This window comes from Hylobates moloch, unplaced genomic scaffold (genome assembly GCF_009828535.3).
Source record: "Hylobates moloch isolate HMO894 unplaced genomic scaffold, HMol_V3 SCAFFOLD_10, whole genome shotgun sequence".
Classification (NCBI taxonomy): Eukaryota; Metazoa; Chordata; class Mammalia; order Primates; family Hylobatidae; genus Hylobates; species Hylobates moloch.
Window position 1 is genome coordinate 39,738,715 of NW_026652285.1, and position 12,370 is coordinate 39,751,084.

The following is a 12,370-nucleotide window of genomic DNA, read 5'->3' on the forward strand; positions in this document are numbered from 1 at the left end:
TCCGGGAGAAGTATTATTTAGGATGAATCCTGAAACATAAACAGGAGTTTCTTTTAGGTAAAAGCACAGTTGTAGAGAAGCAAAGGAAGGCCTCAGTAGCTAGAGCACAATAAGGAAAGGCAACGGGAGACTGGATGAGGATGAAGCATTGGAGACCCAAATGATCATGCAGCCTCCTTGGTCTTCATCCTCTGTGAAATGGAAAACCATTGAAGGAACTTGAGGAGAAGAGCAGCTTGATGAGATTTGCATTTTTAAATTACTACTTTGGCACTACATGTGTAGACTATATTAACCCCCTGTAATCTACACAGGTATGAACCCAGCCATCCTCAGCAGTGGCACTGATATCTTCAAAAGTTTCCGGTTTGTCTGTCTCTCTGCCTTCTGGATGGGAAGCCTAGCCCTGATGCCTCTCTTCAAATCTGTATGCTTTCTGATCTAACAATTCTGGCTAGTTCAAAAGCAGTTATTAGAGTTTGAGTTTTAAACTGGCCTCCAACTATGAAACCACCAAGAGTTTCGATTTAATTTCCCTTTCATGCCCATTCACACCTTGACTCCTTTTGAGAAAAACCAACTATTGATACAGATAATAAGCTTGTTTTATGCTTTGGAAAGAAAAAATGCTCAGCTGAATTCATCATTAAATACAGGCCTCTCATGATGGAGTCTACATTTAAGTCAGACTTCTATTAGCTGAGAAAAGAGTGTCCACTGAGGTATGAAATGTTTATCGTAGCTAGTTCCTGCAAGTGCTGCCAAAAGAGATAGTATTTTCAATGGCCAAAAGCCGAAATGCACAGGACATGAATTATGTATGCCTGTCTCTTTAAAACAAATCAGCACAAATTATCCCATAGGGCAGACTGCAGGAATTGAGGGCCCCTATAAGAAATATTTTGTCTTGGTCTTCTCAGCATCAGAAACTTTGGGATGTAATAGTGGTGACTGAATGAAATTCCAAATCACAACCTTGAATGTTTAAGGGGAAAAAAGGGTAGGAGCAAGCAGTGACCTCCATTTCTGAGCATCATCTGTCAAGATACCGGTAATCAACACATGATTATTATTCTCATCAGCCCAAAGCATGAAAGTAATTGAGTGAAAAAAATCCTCACATTATGTGAAATGATTACTGCCTTTGAGCCATAATAAACAATGATCTCGCCCTGGTGCTAGGCAACAAAACAAATGAGGGCTGCCTGCTACTGGTGCAGTGCCAGAATCATTACCAGAGTCTACAGTCACCAATCCCCTACTCTCTAGTAAGGAGCTGATTTCATTGTCGGGGCTGGGGAGATGCTGCTCAAATGCTGCTCAGATGCAACATTTGGCTCCACATTGGGGAAGCTGGCTGCCTGGCACAAGCCTACTCTTCAGAACTGAAGTTCACATTCACCATGTGGCTCCCCAGAACAATGAGGATGTCCATGAAGAGGCAATAACTTTGGAACATTGGAACTCACTTGTTGCTTACAAAAGTTGTCAAACCAGGCAGCCAGGCAAGCATAAGGCAGTTGGAGGCACAATAAAGGAAAGGTATTACAAAAGGAGGCTTTGGCCTTCTCAAAGAGTGAGGCTGGAGATTAATGCAAAATCTGAAGATCTGAAAGAGCTCTCTGCTACTGGCCCTGTTCCATCAAAGCCTCAACAAGATGAAGGACTTCTTGGAGCAGTTCTGAATGTTCCCCACAAACTGAGCTAAGAAGAGCCACTGGATTGTTTCATAAAATGGTTGGAATTGATGAGCTCGGGCTTCAACCTCCCTTGAGCCACCTTGCAAAGCAGGGTCAGCTGTTACCCACCCTCCACCCATCCTCCGGGCACCTTTGTACAAACTAGATGCCACTTCTTTTTGCCTCCTAGCCTGATTGTCCTTGTTGTAGAGCACAACCTTCGTAACTGTAGGAAGCAGCCCTGAAAGTACTTAAATATTTAAAAATCATGCTGATTTGCTTAAAGGTATCACCAGAAATGCACGGTTATTTCTCAAAAAGGGCCATTTCCACTTGCAGTTCCCACATGTAAAGAGCTTGGAAGTTGTCACTCCTGTTCTTAAAACTAGAAAAATCTGAGCAAACTGAAAAATTGGTGACATTTCTTGGACTCCTCATAGAATTGAGAATACAAAGCAAACTGCTATCCCAGGATCTAAACAGAAAGGTGAATCCAGAGAATCAAAAATGAAATTCGCCTTCCTGGACAGATGCTACTGGAACCATAAATGGGTAGAAAAACTTCAGTGGTAGATTTGATGGATTGTTGGAAGCTGCATATGGACTAGCTAAAGGAAAAAATTCCTGTGTAGCATAATCTTAGGGGGCCCCATACTTTGGTAAGTTTTATCTCTAGGAAACTCACCAGGTTCTCATGTTAGAAACCCAGGAAAGATCTTTTCTTGGCTTTGGCAGGGGAGAAGAAGAAGAGTTACCATTGTGAAATATGCCAAGAGCATTCTTCATAACAAATGCCAACTCCAGAGGAAAAGGCTTTATCCTACCAGGAGAAAGATTTATTTCTCTGACTTCAGCATCCTCTAGCTTTCCTGTTTCAACTGGGCTGCGGAGAAGCTAAGAAAACTTGTAAGGTCATAACCACAACATATAAGCCCATTGAAAGACTGAGATTTGTTCATAAGAGTATAGAACATTTCCCCTCTACACCTTACCACCATACCAACAGGATTCCAATATAGTAACAGCAGGTTACAGATGAAAGAACTGCCAGGCATAGATTCTACTTAGTGAAGTGACAAAAACAAGGATATTAGAGGAATTACAGGCTTCAAATTCCTGTATTAGGGTACCCAAATACAGCAACCATTAAACACAGTTCAACTCCTAGCCAGATAAACATTAAGCTTTTATGAGTTAAGGTTCATTTACCTCAGCTCCTATTACCTGAAACATCATGTCCAACTTTCAACAAAAGATTACAAGGTATATAGTAAAACAAGAAAAAACAGTCTGAAGACAAAATGCAAACATCAGAATCACTGATTCTGTGACACAGGTTTTTAAATTATCAGATAAGGAATTTAAATTAGCTGATTAATATGTTGAAGACTCTAATTGAAAATGTAGAAAATACACAATAACACGTGATTAATATAATCAGAGAAATGGAAAATTCTGAGAAAGAATCAAAAGGAAATGCTAGAAATAAAAAATAGAATGAAGAATGCCTTTGAGGAGTTCATTAGTAGAACAGACACAGCTGAGAAAAGAAACAGTGAGCTTGAAGATAAGTCAATAGAAGCCTCCCAAATTGAAAAACAAAAACAAATCAGAGAACATTCAGAGTTGTAGGACAATTTCAAAAGGTATATTATAAGCATAATTAAAAGAGAGAAAACAGAGAAGAAATACAAGTAATAATGACGAAAATTTCCCAAAATTAATGACAGATAGTAAACCACAGATCCAAGAAGTTCAGCAAACACCAGCAGGATAAATATCAAAACAGGAAGGAAAGGAAGCAAGGAGAGAGAAAAAGAGAAGAGAAAAAAGAGAGAGGAGAAAGAAACTACACCTTAGACGTATTGTATTCAAAATTCAGAAAGCAAAAGACAAAGCATTTGAAAGAAAGCGGGGAGTGGAGGATTGAGAAACAACTCACAGAAGAACAAGGATAAGAATTACATCACGCTTCTTGTCAAAAACTATGCAAGCAAGAACAGAATGAAATAAATATTTAAAGCGTTGAAAGGGAGAAAATCCACAAATAGAGAATATCCAGTGAAACTCAACCTCAAAAAAGGAGAATTAGAGTTTTTCAGACCAACAAAAGCTGAGGGATTTTATGACCCAGAAGACCACTCTGCAGATGTTAAAATAAATTTTTCAGGGAAAAGGAAATTATATAGGTCAGAAACTCAAGAAGAAAAGAGTGTAACAGAAGGAATAAAGAAGGATAAAATATTTTATTTTTCTTAGTTCTAATCTTAATTGATATAAAAGATAACTGTTTAAAGTAATAGTAGAAATGATATATTGAGTGATTATAGCACATAGGACAAGTGAAATGAATGATAGCAATGTCACGAAGGATGACAGAAATTTCGAGGATATTCTGTTTAAAATACTTGCACCACATATCAAGCAATATAGTGGTATTTGAAATTGGACTTTATTAGTGAATTATGTGTATTGCAAAATTTAATTTTTAATAAAATTTAATAAGGTATAACTGATATTCCAAAAGAGGAGCTAACATTGAATCATATAAATATTCAACTAAATCTAGAGAGGGCAGAAAAGAACCAAGGACAAATGTAACAAATATAAAACAATTCAAATATGGTAGATATTAATCCAATTTTATCAATATTACTTTAAATATTAATGGTTAAATGCAGTAATTATAGAACATTTTAGAGTGAATTAAAAATACAAAAACAAAACACAACTCCATGTCATCTGCAAGAAACCCACTTTAAAGATCAAGATTCAGCTTAAAAACAAAGATGGAAAAAATTTTACTGTGTTCCTACTAATCAAAAGAAATAGAAGTAGTATATTAAACAAAATTGACTTCAGAACAACGAAAATTATCTGGGATAAAAAAAGAGCATAACATAAATAGGTCAGTTCTCCAAGAGTACATAACAATCCAAAATGTATGTGTACCTAACCACAAAGCATCAAAATAAGAGGCAAAATTGATAAAATTCCAAGGAGAAATGGACAAATTCACTATTATTGTTGGAAACTTTAACAGCTCTCTTTCAATAATTGATAAATCAAGCAGGCAGACAATCAATAATGATATAGTTGACCCAAACAGCACTACCAATAAACTTAATCTAATTGACATTTATAGAATATGCCATCCAGCAACAGGAAAATATACATTCTTCTGATACTCACGTGGAGCATTTACCAAAATAGAGCACACTGTGGGCCATAAAACACCTCAAAAACTTTAATAAGAATTATACAATGTACTTAGATTACAATGGGATTAAAGTAGAAATCAATAACAAAGATGGCTAGAAAATCTCAAATATTTAGAAATTAAAAGACACTTGTACAAAACACATGGGTCAAAGGACTCTGAAGAACAACTTAAAATATTTTGAACTAAATGAAAATGAGAATACTACTTATTAAAATGTATGTTACAGAAAAATCAGTCCTTAGAAATATTTTGTAGCATCAAGTGCATATATTAGAAAAAAAAATCTAAATAATTTAAGCTTCCACCATAGGAAATTAAAAAAGAGCAAGTTAAGCCTAAAGCAACAGAAGAAAAGAAATAATAAAAATTAGACCAAAAATCAATGCAATGGAAAGAAAGAAAACAAAAGCAATGAAACCAAAAGCTGTTTCTTTGAAATGATTAATACAACTGATAAATCTTTAGCCAGGCTAGCCAAAAATAATAATAAGGAAAAGACACAAATTACCAATATCAGAAATGCAAGAGGGGTCATTACTATAGATTCCAAGGAGGTTTAAGTGATAAGGAAATGCTACAAGCAACTATTCCTGCAATTTTGTTACCTTAGATAAAGTGGACTAAATCCTCGAAAGACACAAACTACCAAAACAGGGAGAAATTGATACAATCTGAATAGGCTTACCTCTGTTTAAGATGTTGAATCAATAATTACCTTTCAAAAAAATAATGCACCAGGCCCAGATGGTTCCACTGGTGAATACTACCAAAGATTTAAGAAAGATTATGATACTAATTTTCCACAATCTCCTCAAAAATAGAAGCAGAGGTAACACTTTTTTGTTTTGTTTTTGTTTTTCTTTTATAAGACAGAGTCTCACCCTGTTGCCCAGGCTGGAGTGCGGTAGTGCGATCTCGGCTCACAGCAACCTCCACCACCTAGGTTAAAGTGATTTGCATGTCTCAGCCTCCTGAGTAGCTGGGATTACAGGTGCCTGCCACCACACCTGGCTAGTTTTTGTATTTTTGGTAGAGTCGAGGTTTCACCGTATTGGTTAGCTGGTCACAAACTCCTGACCTCAAGTGGTCTGCCCTCCTCAGCTTCCCAAATAACACTTTCTAGTTTATTGTATAAGCCCAGCATGACCCTAACACTGACCAGATGAAAGGCTGTGCTCCAAGTGCTCCTGCCCAGTTCCAACAAGATTCATTTTCCCACTTAGAGAGGGATTGCATGCTGTGTACTAAATGTTAATGCAGAGATGGCCCATTCAGACTGGAAGTGACCATAAGCATCGTCTACTGTAGCGTTTCTCAAGCTTGGCTATTTCTATGAATCACCTAGGGGCACTTGTACAACACATCTTCCTGGGCTTTCTCTCTGGAGTGTCTCATTTGGCTGATTTCAGGTGCTCTTGGGATTTTGTTTTTAACAGTTGGCTGAAAGGATTCTGAAGATTGGCTAAATTTGGGAAACAGACCTGGCCCATCTCATTTGACAAGTAGGAAGAACTTGAGTCCAGGAGGCAGGGGGATTTGCCAAAGGTTACTCAGCAAATTGGTTAAATTGGTGAAAAAACTGAGGCTTAAATCCTGAATTTGATAAGCAATATAATATATACACACATATATATACATTATTTTTAGAAAAAAAATACTGCTTTTGCATCCCTAATGAAAAAATAGAATGGTAGAATATTCAGAAAGTATAGATAAGCAAAAAGAATAAATTAGGAATAGGCCATGACCCTACCACTTAAAGATAAGCCCTGCTAAATTCTGATCTATCTGACCACTATGTTTGCTAATTTACTCATAGATTACATATGCCTGATTATATTATTACAATATTCTTTGTCACTGCCTTCAGTTTGTTTCATTGGTGAGTTTTGTATTTGCCCAGAGTAACATAAAAGACCAGATTAGGGTTCTAATTTTCCTTCGTTTCTTTCCATGGTTCCTTACCCAACGCTCACTAGTTGTGGTCAGCTTTTATTATGTGTTTGCTAATCCATTACTAAGGAATGGAAAAAATATGTATATTCCCCTAGGTGCCATAGTTGGAAAGTGATATATTTTTTTAACTTTTAGGTTCAGCAGTACATGTGTAGCTTTGTTGTATTAGCAAACGGCATGTCACAGGAGTTTGGTGTACAGATTATTTCATCATCCAGGTAATAAGCATAGTACCCAGTAGGTAGTTATTCAGTCCCCCTCCTCCCATCTTCGACTCTCAAGTAGGCCTCAGTGCCTGTTTTTCCCTTCTTAGTGTCCATGTGTACTCAATGTTTGGCTCCCATGTATAAGTGAGAACATGCAGTATTTGGTTTTCTGTTCATGTGTTAGTTCATTTAGGACAGTGGCCCCCAGCTCCACTCATGTTGCTGCAAAGGACATGATCTTATTCTATTTTATGGCTGCATAGTATCCCATAGTGTATATGATTCCTCATCTTGTGAATAGTGCTGCAATGAATATATGTGTGCATGTCTTTATATGGTAATTTGTATTTCTTTGCATATATACCTAATAATGTGTTGCTGGGTCAAATGGTAATTCTGTTTTAAGCTCCTTGAGAAATCACCACACTGTTCTCTCTAATAGCTGAACTAATTTACATTCCCACCAGCAATGTATAAATGCCCCCTTTTCTCTGCAACCTTGCCTTCATCTGTGATTTTTTGACATTTTAGTAATAGCCATTCTGACTGATGTGAGATGGTAACTCATTGTGGTTTGTATTTGCATTTCCCCAGTGATTAGCGATGTTGAGAATTTTTTATAAGCTTATTAGCTGCATGTATGTCTTCTGAAAAGTATCTGTTCATGTCCTTTGTCTACTTTTTAACGAAGTTTGGTTTTTTGCTTATTAATTTGTTTCTTACAGAGTCTAGATATTAGACCTTTGTTGGATGCATAGTTTGCAAATATTTTCTCTGATTCTATATGGGAGAATGTATTTCTTTCATTCTGTATCTCTGTGCAGAAGTGCCTCAGTTTAATTAGGTCCCATTTGTCAATTTTTGTTATTGTTGCAATTGCTTTTGGCATCTTCATCATGAAATCTTTGCCAGGGTCTATGTCCAGAATGGTATTTTCTAGGTTTTCCTCTGGGATTTTTATAGTTTTAGGTTCTACGGTTAAGTTTTTAATTGATCTTGAGTTAATTTTTGGTTATAGTGTAAGGAAGGGGTCCAGTTTCAATTTTCTTCATATGGCTAGTCAGTCAGCCCAGCACCATTTATTGACTAGGTATCCCTTTCCCCATTGCTTGCTTTTGTTGACTTTGTCAAAGATCAGATGATTGTAGGCACATGGCATTATTTCCAGGCTCTCTATTCTGTTTCATTGGTCTATGGGTCTGTTTCTGTTCCAATACCATGCTGTTTTGGTTACTATGGATTTGTAGTATAGCTTGAAGTCAGGTCGTGTGATGCTTCCAGCTTTGTTCTTTATGCTTAGGATTGCCTTGGCTATATTTGAGCTGGTTTTTGTTTCCATATAAATTTTAAAATAGCTTTTTCCAATTCTGAGAAGAATGTTATTGGTAGTTTGATAAGACTAGCATTGAATCATACTGCTTTGGGCAGTATGGCCATTATTACAATATTGATTCTTCCTATCCATGAGCATGGAATGTTTTTCAATTTGTGTCATCTCTGATTTCTTTAAGCAGTGTTTTGCAATTCTCATTGTAGAGATCTTTCAACCTCCCTGGTTAGCTGTATTCCTAGCTATTTTACTCTGTTTGTGGCTTAAGGGATTGTGTTCTTGACTTGGCTCTCAGCTTGGATGTTGCCAATATATAGAAGTACTACTGATTTATAGATGTTGATTTATGATCTGACTTATGTACCTTGGTTTTTGTATCCTGAAATTTTGCTGAACTTTTTTATCAGACCAAGGAGCTTTTGAGCAGACACTATGGGGTTTTCTAGGTATACAGTCATAATGTCTGCAAACAGGGATACTTTGATTTCCTCTCTTGCTATTTGCATGCCTTTTATCTCTTTCTATTGCCTAATTGCTCTGGCTAGGGCTTCCAGTACTATGTTGCATAGGAGTAGTGAAAGGGCATCCTTGTGGTATTCTAGTTCTCAAGGAGAATGCTTCCAGCTTTTGCCTGTTTCGTATGATGTCGGCTGTGGGTTTGTCATAGATGGCTCTTATTATTTTGAAGTGTGTTCCTTCAATGCCTAGTTTATTGAGAGTTTTTAACATGAAGGAATGTTGGCTTTTATCAAAAGCCTTTTCTGCATCTATTGAAATGATCAGGCGGTTTTTGTTTTTAGCTCTGTTTATGTGGTGAATCACATTTATTGATTTATGTATGTTGAACCAACCTTGCATCCCAGGGATGAAGCCTACTTGATCGTAGTGAATTAGCTGTTTCCTATGCTGCTGGTTTTGGTTTGCTAGTATTTTGTTGAGGACTTTTCCATCTATGTTCATCAAGGATATTGGCCTGAAGTTGTTATTTTGTTGTTGTTGTTGTTGTTGTTGTTGTTGTCTTTGCTAAGTTTGGGTATCAGGACGCTGATTTCATAGAATGAGTCAAGGAGAAGTCCTTCCTCCTCAGTTTTTTGGACTATTTTCTGTAGGGTTGATACTAGCTCTTCTTTACACATGTGGTAGAATTCAGCTGTGAGTCTGTCTGGTTCTGGGCTTTTTGTGGATTGGTAGGCTGTTTTGTTTTGTTTTTTACTGGTTTAATTTGGGAACTCATTATTGATATGTTTGGGGATTCAGTCTTGGGAGGTAGTATATTTCTGGGGATTTATCCATTTCTTCTAGATTTTCTAGCTTGTGTTCATAGAGGTGTTCATAGTAGTCTCTTAGGGGATTTTATTATTATTTCTGTGGGAAATTTGTCTTTGTTAATATAAGAACTTCTGACTCTGATTTGAAATGTCATATTTGTCAGATACAGTTCTCCTTCCTATTTCTTGATAATATTAAATTCATGTAAGAAGTCAGACTTTCAGGGGATGAAAATATCCTAGAAGATAAAAGGGTTTGCAGCTCATGTTGTACCTCAGATAGTCTGACCTAAATATTTGGAAGTGGTGGGAACTGCAACAGAAACCCTGGACATAATGCCAAGCCTATGCTCAGAGTCCCACATAGGCCACTGCCATTGTATCTACTGCCAGGTTTCAATGTAATTTTAGGTCCCATTTGGAACCTAAAGCAATTACCCTGAGATTATTCTTGGATATTAGCTGGAACGAGGAGGGAAAAGAAATTGGAATCCGGAAATGCAGGTCATTGGTCACAAAATCAGGATCAAATGCCACTTCCCCAAGGAAGCCTCCATTAAACTTCAGAATAGATACATTTCCTTAATATATCCCTGAGGTATCTTTTTTTTTTTGTCCCTTTTACTTTTCCTTCATAATGGTTAGCACGGTTTCTCATGAAATATTTGTGTGATTATTTGGTCTCCTCTTGTAAATCAGAGTTCAAGTGTTTTGCTCTCCATTGCATCTGAAACATTCAGCACAGTTCAGGGTGCATAGTTTTATCCAATATATATTTGTAAAATGAACAAATTAATGAATAACTAAAAATTAACATTAAGGTAAACTGGGATTATCACCTGAGTCTCAGGTTGTTTTGAGGGTAGAAAAGGGACAAAGATAGCTCTAGTTTTGTGATTGTTAGTTTGTCACGATGTACATTCTAACTTTTTTATTAAAATCAGAACTATCCTTGGCATCTTGCCCTTTCATGGACATTAGTTATGATTCTTTCCAAAACCTGTGTTCCTAATGTAATAATTGCTTTGAAAATTGAAAATATCACAAGTAATATTTATTGATATAAATTTTTCCAGACAATGTTAAACACAGAATTTAAACAGAGGGAAGAGTACTAATTTACTTATGTTATTTAAACATTGAACCTCAGAATTCTTGCAATGGTGATTTCCTTATGGGCTTGACGTAAAAATTACAATTTGAAACTTCTCAATACGTTATTGTCCTATGTGTGTGTTCTATGCATTTTTATAATTTTTAACAATTCTCCATTGGATAAAAAATTTGTAGTCTCCATGTACAGAAGTGGAACCTTTTCTCAATCCTACAAGAAATTTGTAATGTAAGGCCTGCTTTTGCTAAGCCTTGGGAGAATAGGAGAATGAAATCAGTAGGTTTTAATAAGAGGAACTTGTTATCCCAGCTCCTATCCAAGAATTACTTCCCACTAATATATTTCCATTTTGTTAAAGGATCTTGAATAAGGACTGAGTAGCATGGACAATTTGGTTGCCTTTTGGATCAAATAATTTCCAGTTCTCTTGACATTCAATTTGAGACACAACTTGCCTATATGTGATATATAACTCTACCCACTAAAAATTATTCACTTCAGGAACTATTTTTTTATCACTATATTTTTTGTACAAACTTTAGTTTTTGAAGCACTAGAGGTATGTTAATGATTCATGTAATAATTTGATGCAATTTATAAACCTATACAGATTATTTGGAGTTTTCTAAATTATTAAAAATATTTAATTTGCATGAGGTAGTAGTCACTTTTTTGGTGTACAGTTCTATGAGGACTAACAAATACCTAGATTCTTATAACCACCAACACAGATAGAATTATCTTATGTGGGCCCTTCAAGGTCAGACCGTCACAAAATATAATTTGTGGTTCAGCAACTCAACTTCTAGGAATATGTCCAAGGGAAATAAAAACTTGTGTCTACATAAAAACTAGTAGATGAATGTTTATAGCACACTATGCATAAGCGTCAGAAATTTTAAAAATAATGTTACTATAAACTAAATGTTACCTTTGTTAAATTTTACTTTTTTTTATCCAGGATAAGACAATTATCTAGTATATCAGTTGGAAGTTGCTTATCATTTCTCATATTCTCAGCATTTGCTAATAGTAGGATGGTTAAGAGTGCCATTGAATTGATCTAATTTAAGGCACTTGAGTGCAATTACGTATTCTTATTCTTCTGTTTTCTAATCTAGGTGCTTGCATATGTATGGAGGGGCCTAATGGATCAGTGAATTATCAAAACAATGAGTAGCACTTGTATCAAGAAACTATTATGCAATTATAATTAAAAACCATTAGTCATTAGAATTTTTTGTCATTTTTTCCCCTTTGGTAAGTGTTCTTTATTTTCTTCCAGCTCAGTAGGCTAATTCTAAAGAATAATTTAATTTTCCAAATGCTCGAGCACACCAACTGTGTTCATGTGTTTCTAAGAATTATTTAATAAGGGCTGCAGATTAACTTGCCATAATTTCTGAGTGGTAACCACGTCCTACACAGTGGTGGCAAAAAAGGCTGCACATGCTGGAAATGATTGACATCTGGGCATGAAGAGGTATCAGGGCCTGAAGAACTTCACCTCAAAAATACCAGAGCATGTACCTCTTCACCTTAGCAATGTAACTAGTTTCATTTCTTTCTAGGAACCGAAGAAAGAATTGAAAAG

At 36.1% G+C, this 12,370-nt stretch overlaps 1 protein-coding gene across 8 annotated transcripts in view; it reads left to right on the forward strand.

The window, feature by feature from the left end:
• LINGO2 (leucine rich repeat and Ig domain containing 2) overlaps positions 1 to 12,370 on the forward strand; it is a 1,340,276-nt gene that overhangs the window by 1,254,932 nt on the left and 72,974 nt on the right. For 4 of the 8 annotated variants that reach the window (XM_058445803.1, XM_058445802.1, XM_058445805.1 and 1 more), the window contains 2 exons: positions 315 to 427; positions 6,994 to 7,076. The exons of 2 other annotated variants lie outside the window; for them this stretch is intronic. The gene's annotated coding sequence lies outside the window, so the exon portion shown is untranslated. The remainder of the gene's footprint in view (positions 1 to 314; positions 428 to 6,993; positions 7,077 to 12,370) is intronic. 2 more of the 8 variants (XM_058445804.1, XM_058445806.1) reach the window with 2 other exon arrangements.